The 23589-nt window shown below is 49.5% G+C and overlaps 1 long non-coding RNA gene across 2 annotated transcripts in view; it reads right to left on the bottom strand.

Annotated features, from left to right (window-relative positions):
* Positions 1-18588, bottom strand: part of LOC141058728 (uncharacterized) — a 500694-nt gene extending 482106 nt beyond the window's left edge. Inside the window, exon 1 of one of the 2 annotated variants that reach the window (XR_012222284.1) lies at positions 18486-18588. This is a non-coding gene — a long non-coding RNA (uncharacterized lncRNA). Of the gene's footprint in view, positions 1-18374; positions 18458-18485 lie in introns of those variants that run through there. The other variant, XR_012222285.1, reaches the window with a different exon arrangement.
* Positions 18589-23589: the final 5001 nt, after the last annotated feature.

Raw genomic sequence — 23589 nt, forward strand, 5'->3', positions numbered from 1 at the left:
CCTCAACCATTTCCTCCCTGTTTATAAGGATTAGATCCAAGGTAGCAGTTCCCCTTGTTTTCTCCCTTACCTTTTGGAAGATAAAGTTGTCAGCAAGAGAGGATAAGAATTTCCTTGACCTGTTAGTTTTGCCTGAGAGAGATTCCCAACAAATGTCTGGATAGTTGAAATCTCCCATGACAACTATGTCATATTTTTTGGAGAACTTGGCCATTTGATGCATAAAGAGTTCATCCATAGCTTCAGCTTGCACAGGCGGCCTGTAGTAAATGCCTACAATGGTGTCCTTTCCATTGTTCTGTCCTTGTATTCTTACCCAAACAGTTTCCACAGAACTCCCAGTCTCTGAAGCTTCAATCTCTGTGCAGATATACGTGTTTCTAACATACAATGCGACACCCCCTCCTCGTTTATCAAGTCTGTTTCTTGCAAATAAGTTGTATCCTTCTAGTCTTGTATTCCAATCATGTGTATTGTCCCACCAAGTTTCAGTGATTCCAATGACATCATATTTCTTTTCCTGTGTTAGTAGTTCCAATTCTCCTTGTTTGTTGCCCATGCTTTGTGCATTAGTATAGAAGCATTTTAGTTTGTGATTGGTTTCTCTTTCTCCAATATTTTTATTAATTAGATTCTTTCGTCTTTGTTCTTTCTTTCCACTTCTAATAGCAGAGTTCTCAATAGCATTTGTCAGGTGTATGGCTTTTTCTGGTCTTTTGCTTCCCTTCCCATGTTGTTCTAGTTTAAAGCTCTCCTTACAAGTGTAGCAAGGCGACTTCCAAATACATGATTTCCAGTCTTCGTAAGGTGCACCCCATCTCTAGCAAGTAGTCCATCGTATAAGTAGTTCACTCCGTGATCCAGAAATCCAAATCGTTGCTGACGGCACCATCGACGTAGCCAGTTGTTCACCTGCAGAATCTTATTCCACCTCCTTGTTCCATGGCCATCCACTGGGAGGATGGAAGAGAAGACCACCTGCGCTCCCAGTTCTTTCACTTTCTTGCCTAAGTCTTCAAAGTCTCTGCAGATGGTTTCCAGGTCGTTTCTTGCGGTGTCATTTGTCCCCACATGTAGTAGCAGGAATGGGTAGTCATCTGTAGGTCTGAAGAGTCCTGATATCCTGTCAGACACATCTTTAATTTTTGCACCTGGAAGACAGCACATTTCTCTTGAAGTTACATCCGGTCTGCAGATAGCGGCCTCTGTTCCTCTCAACAGGGAATCCCCCATGACCACCACTCTCCGTTTCTTCTTCACAACATTTTTCTTTCTCCATCCAGGAGGACTCTGAAGGCGTACAAGGTTGCTGTTTGTGGGCAAAGTCTTATCCTGATGTATTTCTTCATCGTTTTCCTGCGTGAGAGCCTGGTACTGGTTTCTGAGCAGTATGGGTGCTGACTGCCTCCTGATCCTCCTGCTTCTCTGGGTCACATGTCTCCATTCCTCTGTTTCTTCAGGTGCACTTCGAATTTCTTCTCTTTCTGTAACATGAAGAGATAATTCTGCTCTGTCCAAGAACTCTTCACCTTCCTTAATGATCTTCAACGTAGCTAACCTCTCTTCGAGATTTTGCAACTTTTCCTCCAACAGGGACACAAGCTTGCATTTGTGGCATGTGAAGTTTGGCTTTTCCACTGGTAAATCTGTGAACATGTAGCAAGAAATGCAGCTCACCAAATGGCTCCTGGCCTCTTCCATCTTGAGATTTCTTAAAAACGATGAAAAATGAGCCAAAATTATCGGCGCGCGGTTTTTCCGATTTCCTCTTTTCAGCTGCAACGGCCAAAACCCAGTGATCGTTGAGCTCGCGGAGACTCTTCACTTATCCCAGAAGGCACTGGGAATATGCAAATGATCTCAAGACTCTTCCCCTGGTTTCGTGTAGGTAAGTACCGGGAGACTAGGTCACAGATGTACGGAGGACTCACGTTGTGGATGGCTTTGTATGTCATGGTTAGGGTTTTGAACTGGAGTCTTTGGGTAATGGGGAGCAAGTGCAGGGATTGACAGAGGGGAGAGGCCGGGGAATAGCGGGGGGACAGGTGGATTAGTCGGGCAGCAGAGTTAAGAATAGATTGGAGGGGTGAGAGAGTGTTAGAGGGGAGGCCACAGAGCAGGAGGTTGCAGTAGTCAAGGTGGGAGATGATGAGGGCATGGACTAGGGTTTTTGCAGATTCTTGGTTGAGGAATGTACAGATCCGTGAAATATTTTTGAGTTGAAGTCGGCAGGAAGCGGAAAGGGCTTGGATATGTGGTTTGAAGGAGAGATCAGTGTCAAGGATAACCCCGAGGCAGCGAGCTTGTGGGACTGGAGAGAGTGGGCAGCGTTTACTTTAATGGATAGGTCTGTTGGGGGGGGTCACGTGAGATGGGAGAAAGATGATTAATTCTGTTTTGTCCATATTAAGTTCTAGAAATCTAGCGGAGAAGGATGAAATAGCAGACAGACATTGAGGAATTCTGTTTAGTAGGGAGGTCATATCTGGTCCAGAGATGTAGAGCTGTGTGTCATCAGCATAGAGGTGATACTGAAAGCCATGAGACTCTATGAGCTGTCCGAGGCCGAAGGTGTAAACGGAGAAGAGCAGGGGCCCTAGGACTGAACCTTGCGGGACTCCGACGGATAGGGGGCGCGGTGAGGAGGTGGTGTGCGAATGGGAGACGCTGAATGTCCGGTCTGCTAGGTATGACACAATCCAAGATAGGGCCAAGTCTGTGATACCAAGGGATGAGAGGGTCTGTAGTAATAGGGAATGGTCCACTGTGTCAAAGGCAGAAGACAGGTCCAGGAGGAGGAGGACAGAGTAGTGTTGCTTGGCCTTGGCGGCTAGTAGGTCATTGGTGACCTTAGTAAGGGCAGTTTCAGTGGAGTGGTGTGGCCGGAAGCCAGATTGCAAATGGTCAAGAAGGGAGCAAGAAGGGAGGTGGGAGGATAGTTCAAGATGGACGTGTTGTTCCAGTAGTTTTGAGGCATAGGGGAGAAGTGATATAGGGCGATAGCTAGATACAGAGGATGGGTCAAGAGAGTGCTTTTTGAGGATAGGTGTGATTGAGGCATGTTTAAAGCTTGAGGGGAAAACACCAGTTGTTAGTGATAGGTTGAAGAGATGGGTTAGGGTTGGGATGAAGACTGTGGTGAGGTTTGAGATGAAGTGGGATGGGATCGGGTCAAGTGCACAGGTAGTGAGATGTGATCTTGAGAGTAGAGTGGAGAGTCGATCTTCTGTAATGGTGGAGAAGTTGGTTTTGGGGGAGGAGGGCAGGGCAGGTAGGAGGAAGGGCACTGGGGGTTGTTGACCAAAACTGTCTCTGATGTTATCAATCTTCTCCTTGAAAAATGAGGCAAAGTCTTCAGCTGAGATGAGTGGAAAGGGAGGAGGTGCTGGGGGGCGGAGGAGAGAATTGAAGATGTTGAATAACTGTTTAGGGTTGTGAGACAGAGAGGATATGAGAGATGAGAAGTAGGTTTGTTTTGCTGCAGCGAGTGTGACCTTGACAGTACTGAGGGACTGTTTGAATGTATGAAGTCCTCATTGGAGTGGGATCTTTTCCATCTCCGCTCAGCAGCCCTGGAAGCCCGCCTCAGTTCTTTGTTCAGACTGGTGTGCCAGGGCTGTCTGTTGATTTTGCGAGTTTTGGTATGTTTGAGAAGGGCAACTGATTCCAAAGCTACAGCTATTGTGGTGTTATATAGAGTGGCAGCGGCATCCGCATTGTGTAGGGAACTTATGTCTGTAAGAGGGAGGAGGGATTCAGACAGTGAGTGTAGATTGAGGTGTTGAAGATTTCTGCGAGGGTGTGTGAGTTTTTGAGGTGGGAATTGTGGACCTGAGGAGGAGAGGGAAGAGAATGTAAGTAGGTTGTGGTCAGAGAGAGGAAGAGGTGAGTTAGAGAGGCTAGATAAGGAGCAGAGGCGGGTGAAGATGAGGTTTAGTGTGTGGCCATCTTTGTGAGTGGCTGCAGAAGACCATTGAGTGAGGCCAAAGGAGGAAGTGAGAGATAGAAGTTTAGTGGCAGCTGAGAGGGAAGTGTCAATGGGGATGTTGAAGTCGCCCAAGATGATAGTGGGGATATCAGTGGAAAGGAAATTCAGTAGCCAGGTGGTGAAGTGGTCAAAGAAGGTGGTGGCTGACCCTGGAGGGCGGTATATGACAGCTAGTTGGAGGTTGGAGGGGGATTAGATGCGCACAGAGTGCACCTCGAAGGAAGGGAGGGTAACAGAGGGCGGCAGTGGGATTGGGGTGAAGGAGCAATTATCTGACAGGAGAAAACCAACTCCTCCACCATGCTTGCAGCTGGGGCGGGGGGTGTGGGAAAGGTGGAATAAACCATATGAGAGTGCAACAGGAGAGGCTGTGTCAGAGGAGGTGAGCCAAGTTTCGGTGATGGCGAGGAAGGAAAGTTTGTTAGTAATAAAAAGATCATGGATGAAAGAAAGTTTGTTGCAGACAGAGCGAGCGTTCCACAGAGCTCCTGTTAGTGGGACTGGGGAAGCTGGGGCTCGGCGAATGTGTATAAGGTTGGAGCGGTTACGGAAAGTTGTGATTGGGTGTGGATGGGAGGTAGAAATGACTGTGGGAATGTGGTGAGGAGGATCAGGATTTGGAGAGATATCGCCGGCAGTGAGGAGGAGCAGAGAGAGTGTTAGCAGGTGGGAGCAGGAGAGGGCATGAGGGGGCTGTCTGTGTTTGGAGACAGAGGATTGTATAATTAAGGATGAATAAATGAAGCATTAATGCCCATGATTGACCACTACTCCACTCACTATGGGCTCTTCAGAGTCCCAGTTCAACGGGGGTCCCAGCTATCGGGAAGTTATCCTGTCTACCATTGATAAAGGCCCTTTTACATTTAGCGATGCACCAGCGATCCGACCAGCGATCCGACCCGGTCAGGATCGCTGGTGCATCGCTAAATGATCGCTAGTGAGCTGTCACACAGGCAGACCTCACAGCGATGCAGCAGCGACCTAGCGCACGATACTCACCTTTCACACACAGCGATCCTGGCCTCCTCCCGCCCGCCTCCACACGTCGCTCGTCGTCACAGCAGGAAGCCCCAGCAGGAAGCTGACGACGAGAAATGGAGCCGCCCGATCTTGCGCGATCAGCGATGGACAGCGGGGGAGCCTTTCGGAGCTAAGTATCACACATAGCGATATCGCTAGCGATATCGCTATAACGTCACAAAATCGGTGACGTTATAGCGATATCGCTATGTGTAAAACCCCCTTAAGGGATGGCTTCTAAACTTGAGAATACCTTTAAAGAGTTTGTACCATGTATGGGAGTTATTCCTTATCTCTAAGATAAGGAACACCTTCCTGATAGTCTGGGATCTAGCTGCTTGAAAGCCCAAGTGATCCTGAAGACTTGTCTGAATAGAGTAGAACATCTCCACTCCATTCATTCTTTATGAGAAATAGCAAAGCACCGTGCTCCAGTATTCCGTCAGTTTCATAGAGACAGCTAGAGTGCAGGTGTGCATACTTGACCTCGGCTCCATTCTTGGGATCGATGGAGGTGTCTGCAGTCAGGAAGTAATCCCCTATGATATGGATTAGTAATAACTTCCATACTTGGTACAAACTGTTTAAACAGAACACATCACTAGATTTGGGGTTCCTGTGCACCAACCATGTGATTGTGCAGATGGTGTTTAGCGTTACAAACAAGCCTATGACAAAACCAGCTGTTTCAGAGTTAGGTATTAAAAAAATGTATACACTACCAAGTTCTGGAGATGAGGCCATCAACAGAAGGTACACACACTGGGCAGATGATGGAGAGGGCAGGGGCAGTAATCCACACCGCACATTGCATGCACTTACTACAGCTAGATTCATCTCCAAAGTAAGGTAAACAAATTTACTACTTAATGCCAAAACAGCATAATGTTCGATCAGCTACTGTTCAGATGGACTCGAGCCACCTGTGTAGAGTCTGCCATGGGGGAAAAGGTTGGCTGGTTGTAACTTCTCCCAGAAATATCAGCTGCTTAAGGGAATCTGTCACTAGGATCAACTCTCCGATGAAATCTACACTAGCATGCAGGTCATAGAGAGTTAAATAAAATGATACGTTGCTATCTTTGATCTGATGTCTTATTCCAGAGAAATACATGCCACAGCTGTCTAACTTGGATGGCGATCGCAAAGCAAGGACTGGATATCGGCTCTCCCAGCCAGATCGTGGAAGCTGCATAAAAATACATGCTATCACGCTCGCCGCTGTACATTGTATTCCAATCCTCGTCTGAGTTAGGGGGTTCATAGAACTGACAGATTCCCTTTAACCCCTTTACCCTAGGGCGATTTTAAATTTTTGCATTTTCATTTTTTGCTCCCCTTCTTCTCAGTGTGATAACTTTTTTATTTTTCTGTCAATATAGCTGTATGAGGGTTTGTTTTTGCGTGACGAGTTGTACTTTTGAATGACACCATTGATTTTACCATATAGTGTACTTGAAATAGGAGGAACAAATTCCAAGTGTGGTGAAATTGCAAAAAAAAATGCAATTCCACACCTATTTTTTTATTTATCACGTGTACTATATGCTAAAACTGACCTGCCACTATGATTCTCCAGGTAATTACAAATACACAGATACTAAACACGCATAGCTCTTATTTAAGTGGTGAAAAAACCCTCCAAAATTTGTAGAGAAATAAAAAATGGCGCCATTTTCCAAGACCAGTAGCGTCTCCATTTTTTGGGGTCTGGGTGAGGGCTTATTTTTGTGCGTCGAGCTGATGTTTTGAAAGATACCATTTTGGGGTAGATACGATGTTTTGATTGCCTGTTGATACATTTTATTGTAATATTGCAATGGCTAAAAAAAAAAAAAAGTAATTCTGGCGTTTCTATTTTTTTTCTCGTTATGTCGTTTAACGATCGGAATAATTTACTTTATATTTTGATAGATCAGATATTTCTGAAAGCAGCAATACCAAATATGTGTATTTTTTAAAAAAAGTTTTATTTTGAATAGGGCAAGAGAGAATTGATTTGACCTTTTGTGTTTTTTGTTTTTTTTTTACTTTTCACTTGCTTCAATAGTCCCCTTAGGAGACTTGAAGCTGCGATCATCTGATCGCCTGTGCTACACATAGCAGGGATTCAGCAAAAATAATGACCTCTTATAAACACTGGCCACGCAGAAATTTCTACAAGGTTTCTGCATCTCTTGGCAGCAAAAATGCAGTATTTTTTTTCCTGTGCATTCAATGGGTCAAAAACGCAGGCAAAAACGCACAAAGAATTGACATGCTGAGAATTGAAATGTGCAGCAAGTCCTGAAAGCAAAATACTGATCATGTGCGCAGCACTTCAGGATTCTCATTGACTTTCCTGGCATAATGATTCCTTAGCGTTTCTGGGCCAATTCCGGCCAGAAAAAATACACGGTTTACACACAGCCTACTGTGTGTGGGGTATCTACTATGTGGGGGAGATTTACTGCGTGTGGAAGATTTAGTAATGGGGCTTGGGGGATTCACTGAGGGGTGGAAATTTATTGTGTTTGGGGGTATTTACTGTGTGGAGGAAATTTATTGTAACGGGGCAGGGGGAGATTTATCTTGTGTGGTGGGGGAGACTTAGTATTACGGGAGGATTTGAGGACAGAAGTTTGGGGAGCAAGGAAGGGACAGGTGCAGACAAAATATGGGGAACGTGAGACGTTTGAAGACACAATATGAAGAGCAGGGGGGGAGATGGAGAGCATGTATGAAGAAACAGTATGGGGGATTGGTGCAGACACAGTATGGGTAGTCAGGTGATGTGTGAGGAGGCAGTATGGAGAGTGAGAGGTTAAATGTGCGAGGAGACTATTGAGGGGAATAGTGCAAGGAGACAGTATTGGGGAAAAGTATGAGTGGCACAGATTAAAAAGTGAGTAGTGTGGGGGGTAGCATGGGGGAAGAGTGTAAAGTCACAGCCAGGAAGGGTTAGAAAGCCAAGTGTGGTGAGGGGGCATAGTATAGGGACTGCTCAAAATTGGTAATTACGACACTTCTGTGGATGGTGCCCAAGTAGGATCCTATCCCATGTAAATCTTGTAGAAAATTTGGCTAAGTAAATGTTGTAAGGAGATAATTTTATTGTGTGCAGCGGTGCAGGCAATCCAAAAGTAAAGATGTTTCAGTCATAGAATGACCATCAGTCAATGGATTGCAGTGCGCACAGGGTTACAGGCAAAAACGAACGCTCCCTGTTGTGAGTTCATTTTCCCCTCCGTCACTGAGGCCTGGTGAACTCCCTATTCTAGTGAAGGAAGGTAGTGAGCCTGATTATCAGGCACCTGGGACTAATGAAGACGATTGGCTGAGTGGAGTCACTGACTGGATTTAAGGCAGCCTACGCCCTTTCTGCCCTGCGGGTGATTTCTCTGTGGACTCTTGGACACCAGTCTGATTCCTGCTCTCCTAAAGCTAAGTTTTCTGTTTTGCCTTTTTGCATCTAAGGTTTGTTTTTGTTTTTCTTGCTTTTTGGATTCTGCCACTCCCTGCTGGAGTGTGCAGTGTTCCTTGAGCTCTGTCTTCTGAAAATACCTGAGTGCTGATTTAGTTTTTGAAGCTTAGTTGCTTCAGGGCCATTTTTATATCAGCTTGTTGGCTTTTGTCTCAGATAGGGTTTTGGCAGATTGCAGACAGCAGCCTTCCTATCTAGATAGTTTTTTGGCCCCGTCTTTGCTCAGCCTGTCTTTCTGTCTGTGTAAGTGTTTTCATCTTGCTTCACCGTCATTATATGTGGGGGGCTGCCTATTGCTTTGGGGTCTGCTCTGGGGCAGTTAGATTTCCCCTTTCCTTCTTTAGGCCTATGTATCTCTCCGGCTGTGATCGAGGGGTCTAGGTCATCGTAGGAACCCCCCACGGCTACTGCTAGTTGTGTTGATAGGTTCAGGGGTCTGCAATCTGATAGTTGCCAACTTCTCTGGTTTTCAGGACTTAGCTAGCATTTCTGTTTTTTGCCTCCTACGGTGACTCAATCATAACAGCTCCCTATCAGCAGCACAAGCATGCGGCTGAGCTGACATTTTTATTGATACCATTTTGGTGTACCATTTTAATGCAATGTTGCTGCAACAAAAAAAAACGCAATTCTGGTGTTTTAATTTTTTTCTCATTACGCCGTTTATCCATCTGATTATTTTTATATATTATAGATCGAACGATTCTGAATGCGGCAATAACAAATATGTGTATATTTAATTGTTTTATTTTGAATGAGGTGAATGGAGGGTGATTTAAACTTTTTATTTTTTTTATATTTTTTAAAACTTTTTTTTTATATTTTACACCTGCTTCAATAGTCTCCATGGGAGACAGAGACGTAGGTTGATGGGAGTAGCAGTCTCTCATCAGCTGACGCCTGTGATCTGCAATAGGCTTTTTACCGCGGGTCACAGTCACATCTGCGGGGTCACACTGGCATCTGACAGCGTGACCCCGCAGCACCCTGACCAACGGTAACGATCTACCGGCGGTAAGGTTACCACAGATCAGAACCACTGTTTCTATCTCTGTTGCACAGATGACAGCGTGAAAAAAAACATAAGAAATTCGCAAAAACGCAAGCAAAAAGTCAGCAAATCTGCAAACATTTGTAACCTGCGTTTTGGCGGCGTATTTGATGGACTGAATAGAAGTCAATGGGTGAAAAACTTTAAAAAAAACGCACAAAGAATTGACCTGCTGCGGACTTAAAAGCAACACAAATCCGGAAAGGAAAATTACTGATCATGTGAACAGCACTTCAGGTTTCTCATTGACTTTGCTAGCATAAAGATTTCCTAGCGGTTTGGGGTCAATTCCGTGCGGAAATAAATGCCACAAAAGGGCACCGTTTGCACACAGCCTAACTCTCCCCGAACACAGTAAATACCCCACAGATAGTAAATCTGTCCCAATACAGTAAATACTCCCCCAGCCCTATTACACTAAAGCCCCCGCCACCGCTGCTGTCACACGTTTTGTGATGCAACAGCGATCTCACCAGCGAGATCGCTGTGTGTGACACACTGTGTTCCAAATTATTATGCAAATTGGATTTAAGTGTCATAAAGATGTTATTTTTTGTTTTTCAGATAAACTCATAGATGGTATTGTGTATCAGGGCTCTTTGGATCACTGAAATCAATCTCAAATGCCTGAGATAATTAGTTTACCAGGTGAGCTCAATTAAAGGAAAACTACTTAAGAATGATGTTCCACATTATTAAGCAGGGCACAGGTTTCAAGGAATTTAGGAAATAAAAAGGATCTCTCTGCTGATGAAAAGCATCAAATAGTGCAATGCCTTGGTCAAGAGATGAAAACATTAGATATTTCCCAAAAATTTAAAAGTGATCATTGTACTGTTAAGAGATTTGTGGTTGATTCTGAGCACAGACATGTTTGTGCTGATAAAGGCAGAATGAGGAAGGTTTCTGCCAGGCAAGTTCATTGGATTAAGAGAGTGGCTGCTAAAAAGCCATTACAAACCAGCAAACAGATATTTAAAGCTGCTGGTGCCTCTGGAGTCCTCGAACCTCAAGGTGTAGGATCCTTCAAAGGCTTGCTGTGGTGCATAAATCTACTATTCGGCCACCCCTAAACAGTGTTCACAAGCAGAAATGGTTGCAGTGGGCCCAGACATACATGAAGACTAATTTTCAAACAGTCTTGTTTACTGATGAGTGTCGAGCAACCCTGGATGGTCCAGATGGATGGAGTAGTGGATGGCCACTATGTCCCAACAAGGCTGCGACGTCAGCAAGGAGGTGGAAGAGTCATGTTTTGGGCCGGAATCATGGGGAAACAGCTGGTAGGGCTCTTTAAGGTTCCTGAAGGTGTGAAAATGACCTCTGCAAAGTATATAGAGTTTCTGACAGCTGTCTTCCATGGTATAAAAAGCAGAAACGTGCCTTCAGGAGCAAAATCATCTTCATGCATGACAATGCACCATCTCATGCTGCAAAGAATACCTCTGAGTCATTGACTGCTATAGGCATAAAAGGAGATAAACTCATGGTGTGGCCACCATCTTCCCCTGACCTCAACCCTATAGAGAACCTTTGGAGTATCATCAAGCAAAAGATCTATGAGGGTGGGAGGCAGTTCACATCAAAACAGCAGCTCTGGGAGGCTATTCTGACTTCATGCAAAGAAATACAAGCAGAAACTCTCCAAAAACTCACAATTTCAATGGATGCAAGAATTGTGAAGGTGATATCAAAGAAGGGTTCCTATGTTACCATGTAACTTGGCCTGTTACGCTATTTAACTCCAAAATATCCTTTTTGTTTAGTGAATGTGACCTCCTAATGCTGCAAATTCCACAAATGAGCATTTTCAGTTCTTTAAAACATATCAAATGTTTAGAAATTCTACTGTGCCTAATAATTTGGAACAGTGCAGTTTGAGTTTTTATTCATTTTGGAGATTATACTGTTATTATTGGGAGGTTTCTTCAATATAATTTGATGTATACTCTAACCGGTGATGACTTTTATTAGACTGACTGTCATTTGTACCGACTATTTAGGAAAATCAGAGAAAAAAATCATTTGCATAATAATTTGGAACACAGTGTATTAGCGACCGGCCCCCCTGCCGGGTATCGCTGATCATGCTCGAATGCCCTGGACTTTTTTTTGATCGCTGGTCTCCCGCTGGCCAGAACGCATCGCTGCGTGTGGCAGGCGGGAGAGCAGCAATCAGCGAGCTCCCAGCTCGTATCCAAGGTAAACAGCGGGTTTCTAAGCACCGCGCGGCACTTATAAACCCGCTGTTTACCTTGGTTACCAGCGCGCTAGTATCTAAGGTACACAGCGACGCTTGCGCTCGTCGTCGCTGGTGCTGATCGCTGGTGAAGCTGCCTGTTTGACAGCTCACCAGCGATCATGTAGCGACACACCAGCGATCCTGACAAGTTCATATCGTTGTCAGGATCGCTGGTGAGCCACTATGTGTGACGGGGCCCTAAGGCTATGTTCACACTGGATGTTTTTGCTGTGTTTTTATGCTAATTTTCAGCTGCTTTTTACAGTATCAGCAAAGCCTACTAGATTTCAGAAATCTCATGTACACACATTGTTTTTTTTTGTCATCAAGATTTTGTGCTTTGCTATAGCATGTCACTTCTTTCAGCGATTTTGCAGCGTTTTTCACCCATTGACTTGAATGGATGGTGAAAAAGCGCTGCAAAAACGCAGGTTGACCTTTTTTGCAGCACATTTGCTGCAGAAAGGTCAAGGAAAGCAGGATGTGACCTCACTCTTCAGCGCTGCTACATCTAGATAGCAGGCTGCATGGTTGCATGATGCGACCATATTGCCTGTCATCTACACTATGCAAAAACCACTATTTTGGACCACGGATTTAGATAAGATTAAAATAAGGATTACTTAATATTATGAATTGCCTTTATTGAAGTGAATGGCAAAAAATTAAAAATTGTGCAAAGCAAAACAAGTGCCTGTACAACACACCAGAATAATTAAAATCAATTAAAAATATATACACGGACTACCAAATGGGTCATGGATGTAAAATATGCATAAATAATCAAAAAATATAAGCAAAGATAAATATCTGGCATAAACCTATAAACACTATACCAACAAAATAATGATGATAATCTTACGTAAAAAAGAATAGTGAATAAATTATGAGCAGCACAATAACTATATATAATAGATCATGATCCAATAATAAATCACATAGATTTTTAATAAGAAAAAATAAAAAAAACAATATATATACATATACCGTATATGCTCGGATTTAAGCCGACCCCCCTAATTTTGCCACAAAAAAACTGGGAAAACTTATTGACTCCTGTATAAGCCGAGGGTGGGGCTGCACAAGAGTTAATGGTGGTCCAACAAGATGCTCGATAGATAACCCCCCATATGCTGCTGCACAAGGGTTAATGGTGGCCCAAGAAGATGCTCCATAAATACCCCCCATATGCTGCTGCGCAAGGGTTAATGCTGGCCCAAGAAGATGCTCCATAAATACCCCCCCATATGCTGCTGCGCAAGGGTTAATGCTGGCCCAAGAAGATGATCCATAAATACCCCCCACATGCTGCTGCACGAGGGTTAATGCTGGCCCAAGAAGATGCTCCATAAATACCCCCACATGCTGCTGCACAAGGGTTAATGCTGGCCCAAGAAGATGCTCCATAAATACCCCCATATGCTGCTGCACGAGGGTTAATGCTGGCCCAAGAAGATGCTCCATAAATACCTTCCATATGCTGCTGCACAAGGGTTAATGCTGGCCCAAGAAGATGCTCCATAAATACCCCCATATGCTGCTGCACAAGGGTTAATGCTGGCCCAAGAAGATGCTCCATAAATACCCCCCATATGCAACTGCACAAGGGTTAATGCTGGCCCAAGAAGATGCTCCATAAATACCTCCCATATGCTGCTGCACAAGGGTTAATGCTGGCCCAAGAAGATGCTCCATAAATCCCCCCACATGCTGCTGCACAAGGGTTAATGCTGGCCCAAGAAGATGCTCCATAAATACTCCCCATATGCAACTGCACAAGGGTTAATGCTGGCCCAAGAAGATGCTCCATAAATACCTCCCATATGCTGCTGCACAAGGGTTAATGCTGGCCCAAGAAGATGCTCCATAAATACCCCCCATATATTGCTGCTGCCGCTGATGCAATTAAAGAAAAAAAATGACATACAGTACTCACCTCACGTCGCTGGGGGCCAGGTGCCAGTGTCACCGCTTGCTCAGGCCCCTGGCACTGGCAATATTTACCGGTCCCCGCTCCATCGCCATTCTGTCTCCCGGGTCTCTGCAGTGACGTTCAGCAGAGGGCGAGCACTGACTACGTCATTGCGCTCTCTGCTGAACATCACAGCCAGAAGACCCAGGAGACACAGCGGTGCACGGCGATGGAACAGGGACAGGTGAATATTGCTCGGCCCCCCGTCATACTCACCCCCTCCTAGCGCACGGTCTTCTCTGCAGCCCCTGCTTCTCCCTCGGTTGTCTTCTTCCTGTGTTCAGCGGTCACATGGTATCGCTCATTAAAGTCATGAATATGCGCATATTCATGGATTTAATGAGCAGTACCACGTGACCGCTCAACACAGGAGCAGACCTACAGAGAAGCAGGGGCTGCAGAGACGTGCCAGGAGGGGGTATGGTCTCTGACACCCCAGCTCCCCCTCCGAACCCCGGTATATGACTCATGTATAATCCGAGAGGGGGACTTTCAGCCTTAAAACAAAACATGGGCTGAAAATCTCGGCTTATAAACAAGTTTATAAGATATTAGACCATGATCTAATATACAATTAATATTACAAAGGTGAAAATAATAAAAACAAATAAATACACCTGCCTAAACGTGTATATATACAAAAGATCTTATTGCTGAGATAACCCAAGACCAATGGGAGTATCTATATAAACCCCACTATGGGGTATAATAGCTGTGCAAAAAATAATAGACTAAATGTGTTACCTATTGGTAGTATAGTGGAGGTCCCCGTATGGCGGTGCAAGGCACAGTAAATACCCCCATATACAGTAAATCTCCACCAGCCCCATTGCACTAAATCTCCCCACACACACATATAGTAAATACCTCCACACAATCCAGTAAATACCCCCCACACTCCCCCTTCCATTACATTCAATCTTTGGTGTATTCATTAATAGCCTAGAGAGGGACCATTACTCTCCATTACTAACCAGGCTTACTGTCACCTTACAATACAAAGGCGACATTAACCCCTTATTACCCCATATGCGACCGCTACTGGGCAGTGGGAAGAGAGGCGCTAAAGGTACTGTCACACTAAGCGATATCGCTAGCAATATCGCTATAACTTGTGACGTTATAGTGATATTGCTAGCGACATCGCTGTCTGATACTTACCTACAACCCGCTCCCCCGCTGATTATCGCTGATCGCGCGAGAACATTCAGGACCGCTTCTCGTCGTCAGATTCCTGCGGCGCTTCCTGTGGAGAGACGAGCGTGGAGCCGGGCGGGAGGACGCAGGATCGCCTAGTGTGACAGGTAAGTAGCGACCCCCGTCCCCAGCTATGTCGCTGGTGAGATCTGCCTGTGTGGCAGCTCACTAGCGACCACTTAGCGATGTATCAGCGATCCTGACAGCGTCATATCGCTGGTTAGGATCGCTGGTACATCGCTAAGTGTGACAGTACCTTTAGTGTCAGAATTGGCAGATCTTACAGATGCACCTTTTCTGGGGTGGCTGGGGGCAGATTATCTTTAGCCGGGGGGGGGGGTGTGTGAAAGAACCATGGTCTCTAGGCTATTAATATCTGCCCTCAGTCACTGGCTTTCCATCTCTGGCGCAGAAAATTGCACGGGAGCCCACGCCAGTTTTTTCCCGTGAATACACCTATACCTACAGGTCCCAAATTACACACACCATACTACTAACACTATTAGTCACTGACATCTATAAATCTAATTGTTCTGCAATGGTTTACTGTATGTAATTCCTGTCTCCGACCTACCGTCGGGTTCTGCAGTGATTTTTCAGAAGCTGACAAATGAATTACCGGCTATTCTACTATGTATCTCTCTATGAAATATATATATATATATATATATATATATATGTGTGTGTGTGTGTCACTGACATATATATATATATATATATACACACACATACACCTATTCTAGTCTATCTTTTCTATTATAACCTGTCAGTGTGATTTTACAGTATAGCGCACTAAATTGCCAGCTTTTCAAAGGACACCGTTGCGTATTTCTTGCAAGGCACACTGATGGTCGATGTGGTATCCGTTTTTTATCGCACCCATAGGCTTGCATTGGCGAGTCTCGGCCGAGATACGGTGAAAATCGCAGCATGCCGCGATTTCCTCTGCACATATAATACGGGCGAGAAGGAAACGGATGATGGAAGCTGCTTCATAGATTAACATAGTTCCGAGTGCTTTGCGATTTCTTTTATAGCATAGCACTCATCCATAATCCTCTCTAGTGTGACTCCGGCCTTACTATGGGCATACAGGTTATAGGCTACTGAAAAGAGTGATACTTGTATGCCTCATACCAGATGCCATGTTGTTGCAAAATCATCTTGTATCACTTTACGCTTGTTTGATGTGTGAGTCTTTTTTTCTTTCCACACAGCAGTGTGAGGGGCATGATTTTTGAGTGACTAGTTGTACTTATGCCATAAGGATATGTGCATGATACATTTTTTTTTTTTCTGAGCAGTTGTGAACAATTTCCAAGTACCAGCAAAGTGAATGACATTCCTAAAGTCCTATGCACACATTGCTTACTTTTTTCTTTGAAGATTTGCCTATTTAAATCTGTAAGGTTTTTCACCTATTCTAATGGGTGGGACAAAATCAGCAACAAAAACATACGTAAAAAAAAATTCCACAAAAATTCCAAGTGTGGTGGAACAATAAAAAAAAACAACAACAACCATTTCATTGTTGATTATTCTTTTTACGGCACATATTTCAGCATCTAAAAAAAATTCTGAACATCGTAAAAAAGAAAAAAATATATTCTCGAAGACCTTTCTGTGTGAACACTTGTTTTTTGCAGGGCTCAGCTGACAATTTTTTCAGTAAAAATTTTTGGGGAAATATACATATTGCATTCTTTTCTTTTTGTTAGGGAGGTGCGGAGCCTGTAAAATGGCAATTACCATGTTTCAATTATTTTTTCTGTACTGCATTCAAGTTAATTACAGGATTTGACAACAAGGACTCTTGTCCTTGACTCTTGCGAAAATTGCTAATATACGTAGGGAGGTTAACCTTTATATTTTATAGTCTTCAGCCTGTGAATGCTTGTCCTATATACCGCAGTACGAGGATTATGGCCGCCTAGGAGAGTCAGCCCCGTGTCTGGGCTTCACAGGAGTATCGAGATGGCGGAGATCGGGGGTCCTTGGCTACCATGGCAACCCAGTAACACCCTACGAAAGGGGATCACACGTGTTAAATTCCAAAATCGACTCCAAAAAAAACCCCCAAAACAGTAATTTACTGTATGTTTTACAAAGCAAACTGCGGTAATGGCGGCATTTGTAATGTAATATTAGGGGCCAATAGTACAATTCGTGCCAATATAGCACAATGGAGACGATCAGGCTGTAACGTCCCTGATATGAGCACCATATTGCGGTTTTTACAGCACAATCGCGTCGTTTCACCATTGCTGCAGCGGCTGAGCTTCGGGCGGGAGGGGCGGCTGAGCTTCAGGGGGGGCCGAGCTTCGGGGGGGGCGGCTGAGCTTCAGGGGCGGCCGAGCTTCGGGGGGGGGCAGCTGAGCTTCAGGGGCAGCCGAGCTTCGGGGGGGGCGGCCGAGCTTCGGGGGGGGCGGCCGAGCTTCAAGGGGCGGCTGAGCTTCGGGGGGGGCGGCCGAGCTTCGGGGGGGGCTGAGCTTCGGGGGGGGCGGCCGAGCTTCGGGGGGGGCGGCTGAGCTTTGGGGGGGGCGGCCGAGCTTCGGGGGGGGCGGCCGAGCTTTGGGGGGGGGCGGCTGAGCTTCAAGGGGCGGCTGAGCTTCGGGGGGGGCGGCCGAGCTTCGGGGGGGGAGGCCGAGCTTCGGGGGGGCGGCCGAGCTTTGGGGGGAGCGGCCGAGCTTCGGGGGGGGCGGCCGAGCTTCGGGGGGGCGGCCGAGCTTCAAGGGGCGGCTGAGCTTTGGGGGGGGCGGCCGAGCTTCGGGGGGGGGGCTGAGCTTCGGGGGGGGGCGGCCGAGCTTCGAAGGGGGCGGCTGAGCTTTGGGGGGGGGCGGCCGAGCTTCGGGGGGGGCGGCCGAGCTTTGGGGGGGGGCGGCTGAGCTTCAAGGGGCGGCTGAGCTTCGGGGGGGCGGCCGAGCTTCGGGGGGGCGGCCGAGCTTTGGGGGGGCGGCCGAGCTTCGGGGGGGGCGGCTGAGCTTCGGGGGGGCGGCTGAGCTTCAAGGGGCGGCTGAGCTTCGGGGGGCGGCCGCTGAGCTTCGGGGGGCGGCCGAACTTCGGGGGGGGGGCGGCTGAGCTACAGGGGGGGCCGAGCTTCGGGGGGGCGGCTGAGCTTCGGGGGGGCGGCCGAACTTCGGGGGGGTTGGCGGCTGAGCTTCGGGGTTGGCGGCCAAGCTTCGGGGGCTTTCAATTACATCCCTGTGGGGCTTGTTCACATGTCTCCCATGTCTAATGGCACCTCAGGTGTCACACAGGACTACTCTCACCATTCAGCATGGTAGTAGTACACCGGATTAAAGTTTTTTTTTTTTTACTTAACATAACATGAAATGTTACAGTAACCTAAAAAATAGTATGTATATAGTGCAGGAATATCACTTTTCTGTCATTTTCCACACAGGACGCCATTATATCGCCCTGAGCGCATAGCTTCACCTCAGAGAAGAGGTTGTATGCTCGGACTTGGAGGGGAGAGATAACAACGGGCGGCTTCAGCACTTGTGGTAAATATATATCGTCACTGGACACACGTCACAGTCTCCTCACCCGTCAAACGGTCGGTGTGTCGGCGCCGCTCCCGCCTGACACGATTCTGACGTAAAGGACCTTACACAAAAATGGCGCCGGGTCAACGACGACGCTCCCTGAGGTGAAGCCCCGCCCCCTGGCTGTCTGAGGTGAAGCCCCGCCCCCTGGCTGCCTGAGATGAAGCCCCGCCCCCTGGCTGTCTGAGGTGAAGCCCCGCCCTCGGCAGGCAACGCGCCTTTCCTCGGTGATCGGCGCTGATTGGGTGATAAGTTTCCCGCCTCAGAGCAGCTGCTCGCCCACTCCATCTCTCCTGAGAGGCACTTGCTCTCCATCTCGATCTCTCTTCAGGGGCATTTGCTCGCCTGCTCGATCTCTCCTCAGAGACAGCTTTTCGCCCACTCGATCTCTCCTCAGGGGCATCTCGCCCGCTCCGTCTCTCCTCAAGAGGCCCCGGCTCGATCTCTCTTCAGAGGCAGCTGCTTCCCCGCTCGATCTCTCTTCAGAGGCAGCTGCTTCCCCTCTCGATCTCTCTTCAGAGGCAGCTGCTCGCCCGCTCGATCTCTCTTCAGAGGCAGCTGCTTCCCCGCACGATCTTTCCTCAGAGGCAGCTGCTTCCCCGCTCGATCTCTCTTCAGAGGCAGCTGCTTCCCCGCTCGATCTTTCCTCAGAGACAGCTTTTCGCCCACTCGATCTCTCCTCAGGGGCATCTCGCCCGCTCCGTCTCTCCTCAAGAGGCCCCGGCTCGATCTCTCTTCAGAGGCAGCTGCTTCCCCGCTCGATCTCTCTTCAGAGGCAGCTGCTTCCCCGCTCGATCTCTCTTCAGAGGCAGCTGCTCGCCCGCTCGATCTTTCCTCAGAGGCAGCTGCTCGCCCGCACGATCTTTCCTCAGAGGCAGCTTCTCGCCCGCTCGATCTCTCTTCAGAGGCAGCTTCTCGCCCGCTCGATCTCTCTTCAGAGGCAGCTGCTCCCCCGCTCGATCGCTCTTCAGAGGCAGCTTCTCGCCCGCTCGATCTCTCTTCAGAGGCAGCTGCTCGCCCGCTCGATCTTTCCTCAGAGGCAGCAGCTCCCCGGCTCTATCTCTCCTTAGACACAGCTGCTCGCCCGCTCGATCTCTCTTCAGAGGCAGCTGCTCGCCCGCTCGATCTTTCCTCAGAGGCAGCTGCTCGCCCGCTCGATCTTTCCTCAGAGGCAGCTGCTCGCCCGCTCGATCTTTCCTCAGAGGCAGCTGCTCCCCCGCTCGATCTCTCTTCAGAGGCAGCTGCTCCCCCGCTCGATCTCTCTTCAGAGGCAGCTGCTCGCCCGCTCGATCTCTCTTCAGAGGCAGCTGCTCCCCCGCTCAATCTCTCCTTAGACACAGCTGCTCGCCCGCTCCGTCTCTCCTCAGAGGCCCCGGCTCGATCTCTCTTCAGAGGCAGCTGCTCGCCCGCTTGATCTTTCCTCAGAGGCAGCTGCTCGCCCGCTCAATCTTTCCTCAGAGGCAGCTGCTCGCCCGCTCGATCTCTCTTCAGAGGCAGCTGCTCCCCCGCTCGATCTCTCTTCAGAGGCAGCTGCTCGCCCGCTCAATCTTTCCTCAGAGGCAGCTGCTTGCCCGCTCGATCTCTCTTCAGAGGCAGCTGCTCACCCGCTCGATCTCTCTTCAGAGGCAGCTGCTCCCCCGCTCGATCTCTCCTTAGACACAGCTGCTCGCCCGCTCCGTCTCTCCTCAGAGGCCCCGGCTCGATCTCTCTTCAGATGCAGCTGCTCCCCCACTCAATCTCTCCTTAGACACAGCTGCTCGCCCGCTTGATCTTTCCTCAGAGGCAGCTGCTCACCCGCTCGATCTCTCTTCAGAGGCATCTCGCCCGCTCCGTCTCTCCTCAAGAGGCCCCGGCTCGATCTCTCTTCAGAGGCAGCTGCTTCCCCGCTCGATCTCTCTTCAGAGGCAGCTGCTTCCCCTCTCGATCTCTCTTCAGAGGCAGCTGCTCGCCCGCTCGATCTCACTTCAGAGGCAGCTGCTTCCCCGCACGATCTTTCCTCAGAGGCAGCTGCTTCCCCGCTCGATCTCTCTTCAGAGGCAGCTGCTTCCCCGCTCGATCTCTCTTCAGAGGCAGCTGCTCGCCCGCTCAATCTTTCTTCAGAGGCAGCTGCTCCCCCGCTCAATCTCTCCTTAGACACAGCTGCTCGCCCGCTCCGTCTCTCCTCAGAGGCCCCGGCTCGATCTCTCTTCAGAGGCAGCTGCTCGCCCGCTTGATCTTTCCTCAGAGGCAGCTGCTCGCCCGCTCAATCTTTCCTCAGAGGCAGCTGCTCGCCCGCTCGATCTCTCTTCAGAGGCAGCTGCTCCCCCGCTCGATCTCTCTTCAGAGGCAGCTGCTCGCCCGCTCAATCTTTCCTCAGAGGCAGCTGCTTGCCCGCTCGATCTCTCTTCAGAGGCAGCTGCTCACCCGCTCGATCTCTCTTCAGAGGCAGCTGCTCCCCCGCTCGATCTCTCCTTAGACACAGCTGCTCGCCCGCTCCGTCTCTCCTCAGAGGCCCCGGCTCGATCTCTCTTCAGATGCAGCTGCTCCCCCACTCAATCTCTCCTTAGACACAGCTGCTCGCCCGCTTGATCTTTCCTCAGAGGCAGCTGCTCACCCGCTCGATCTCTCTTCAGAGGCATCTCGCCCGCTCCGTCTCTCCTCAAGAGGCCCCGGCTCGATCTCTCTTCAGAGGCAGCTGCTTCCCCGCTCGATCTCTCTTCAGAGGCAGCTGCTTCCCCTCTCGATCTCTCTTCAGAGGCAGCTGCTCGCCCGCTCGATCTCACTTCAGAGGCAGCTGCTTCCCCGCACGATCTTTCCTCAGAGGCAGCTGCTTCCCCGCTCGATCTCTCTTCAGAGGCAGCTGCTTCCCCGCTCGATCTCTCTTCAGAGGCAGCTGCTCGCCCGCTCAATCTTTCCTCAGAGGCAGCTGCTCGCCCGCACGATCTTTCCTCAGAGGCAGCTTCTCGCCCGCTCGATCTCTCTTCAGAGGCAGCTTCTCGCCCGCTCGATCTCTCTTCAGAGGCAGCTTCTCGCCCGCTCGATCTCTCTTCAGAGGCAGCTGCTCGCCCGCTCGATCTTTCCTCAGAGGCAGCTGCTCCCCGGCTCTATCTCTCCTTAGACACAGCTGCTCGCCCGCTCGATCTCTCTTCAGAGGCAGCTGCTCGCCCGCTCGATCTTTCCTCAGAGGCAGCTGCTCGCCCGCTCGATCTTTCCTCAGAGGCAGCTGCTCGCCCGCTCGATCTTTCCTCAGAGGCAGCTGCTCGCCCGCTCGATCTCTCTTCAGAGGCAGCTGCTCCCCCGCTCGATCTCTCTTCAGAGGCAGCTGCTCGCCCGCTCGATCTCTCTTCAGAGGCAGCTGCTCCCCCGCTCAATCTCTCCTTAGACACAGCTGCTCGCCCGCTCCGTCTCTCCTCAGAGGCCCCGGCTCGATCTCTCTTCAGAGGCAGCTGCTCGCCCGCTTGATCTTTCCTCAGAGGCAGCTGCTCGCCCGCTCAATCTTTCCTCAGAGGCAGCTGCTCGCCCGCTCGATCTCTCTTCAGAGGCAGCTGCTCCCCCGCTCGATCTCTCTTCAGAGGCAGCTGCTCGCCCGCTCAATCTTTCCTCAGAGGCAGCTGCTTGCCCGCTCGATCTCTCTTCAGAGGCAGCTGCTCACCCGCTCGATCTCTCTTCAGAGGCAGCTGCTCCCCCGCTCGATCTCTCCTTAGACACAGCTGCTCGCCCGCTCCGTCTCTCCTCAGAGGCCCCGGCTCGATCTCTCTTCAGAGGCAGCTGCTCCCCCACTCAATCTCTACTTAGACACAGCTGCTCGCCCGCTTGATCTTTCCTCAGAGGCAGCTGCTCGCCCGCTCGATCTCTCTTCAGAGGCATCTCGCCCGCTCCGTCTCTCCTCAAGAGGCCCCGGCTCGATCTCTCTTCAGAGGCAGCTGCTTCCCCGCACAATCTTTCCTCAGAGGCAGCTGCTCGCCCGCTCGATCTCTCTTCAGAGGCAGCTGCTCCCCCGCTCGATCTTTCCTCAGAGGCAGCTTCTCGCCCGCTCGATCTTTCCTCAGAGGCAGCTGCTCCCCCGCTCGATCTCTCCTTAGACACAGCTCTTCGCCCGCTCCGTCTCTCCTCAGAGGCCCTGGCTCGATCTCTCTTCAGAGGCAGCTTCTCGCCCGCTCGATCTCTCTTCAGAGGCAGCTGCTTCCCCGCTCGATCTCTCTTCAGAGGCAGCTGCTCGCCCGCTCGATTTTTCCTCAGAGGCAGCTGCTCGCCCGCACGATCTTTCCTCAGAGGCAGCTTCTCGCCCGCTCGATCTCTCTTCAGAGGCAGCTTCTCGCCCGCTCGATCTCTCTTCAGAGGCAGCTTCTCGCCCGCTCGATCTCTCTTCAGAGGCAGCTGCTCGCCCGCTCGATCTTTCCTCAGAGGCAGCTGCTCCCCGGCTCTATCTCTCCTTAGACACAGCTGCTCGCCCGCTCGATCTCTCTTCAGAGGCAGCTGCTCGCCCGCTCGATCTTTCCTCAGAGGCAGCTGCTCGCCCGCTCGATCTTTCCTCAGAGGCAGCTGCTCGCCCGCTCGATCTTTCCTCAAAGGCAGCTGCTCCCCCGCTCGATCTCTCTTCAGAGGCAGCTGCTTCCCCGCACGATCTTTCCTCAGAGGCAGCTGCTCGCCCGCTCGATCTCTCTTCAGAGGCAGCTTCTCGCCCGCTCGTTCTTTCCTCAGAGGCAGCTTCTCGCCCGCTCGATCTTTCCTCAGAGGCAGCTGCTCCCCCGCTCGATCTCTCCTTAGACACAGCTGCTCGCCCGCTCCGTCTCTCCTCAGAGGCCCTGGCTCGATCTCTCTTCAGAGGCAGCTGCTCGCCCTCTCGATCTTTCCTCAGAGGCAGCTGCTCGCCCGCTCGATCTTTCCTCAGATGCAGCTGCTCACCCGCTCGATCTTTCCTCAGAGGCAGCTGCTCCCCCGCTCGATCTCTCTTCAGAGGCAGCTGCTCCCCCGCTCGATCTCTCCTTAGACACAGCTGCTCGCCCGCTCCGTCTCTCCTCAGAGGCCCCGGCTCGATCTTTCCTCAGAGGCAGCTGCTCGCCCGCTTGATCTTTCCACAGAGGCAGCTGCTCGCCCGCTCAGTCTTTCCTCAGAGGCAGCTGCTC

The sequence above is a fragment of the Dendrobates tinctorius genome, unplaced genomic scaffold (assembly GCF_039654945.1).
Source record: "Dendrobates tinctorius isolate UK_male_01 unplaced genomic scaffold, ASM3965494v1 ptg000214l, whole genome shotgun sequence".
Classification (NCBI taxonomy): Eukaryota; Metazoa; Chordata; class Amphibia; order Anura; family Dendrobatidae; genus Dendrobates; species Dendrobates tinctorius.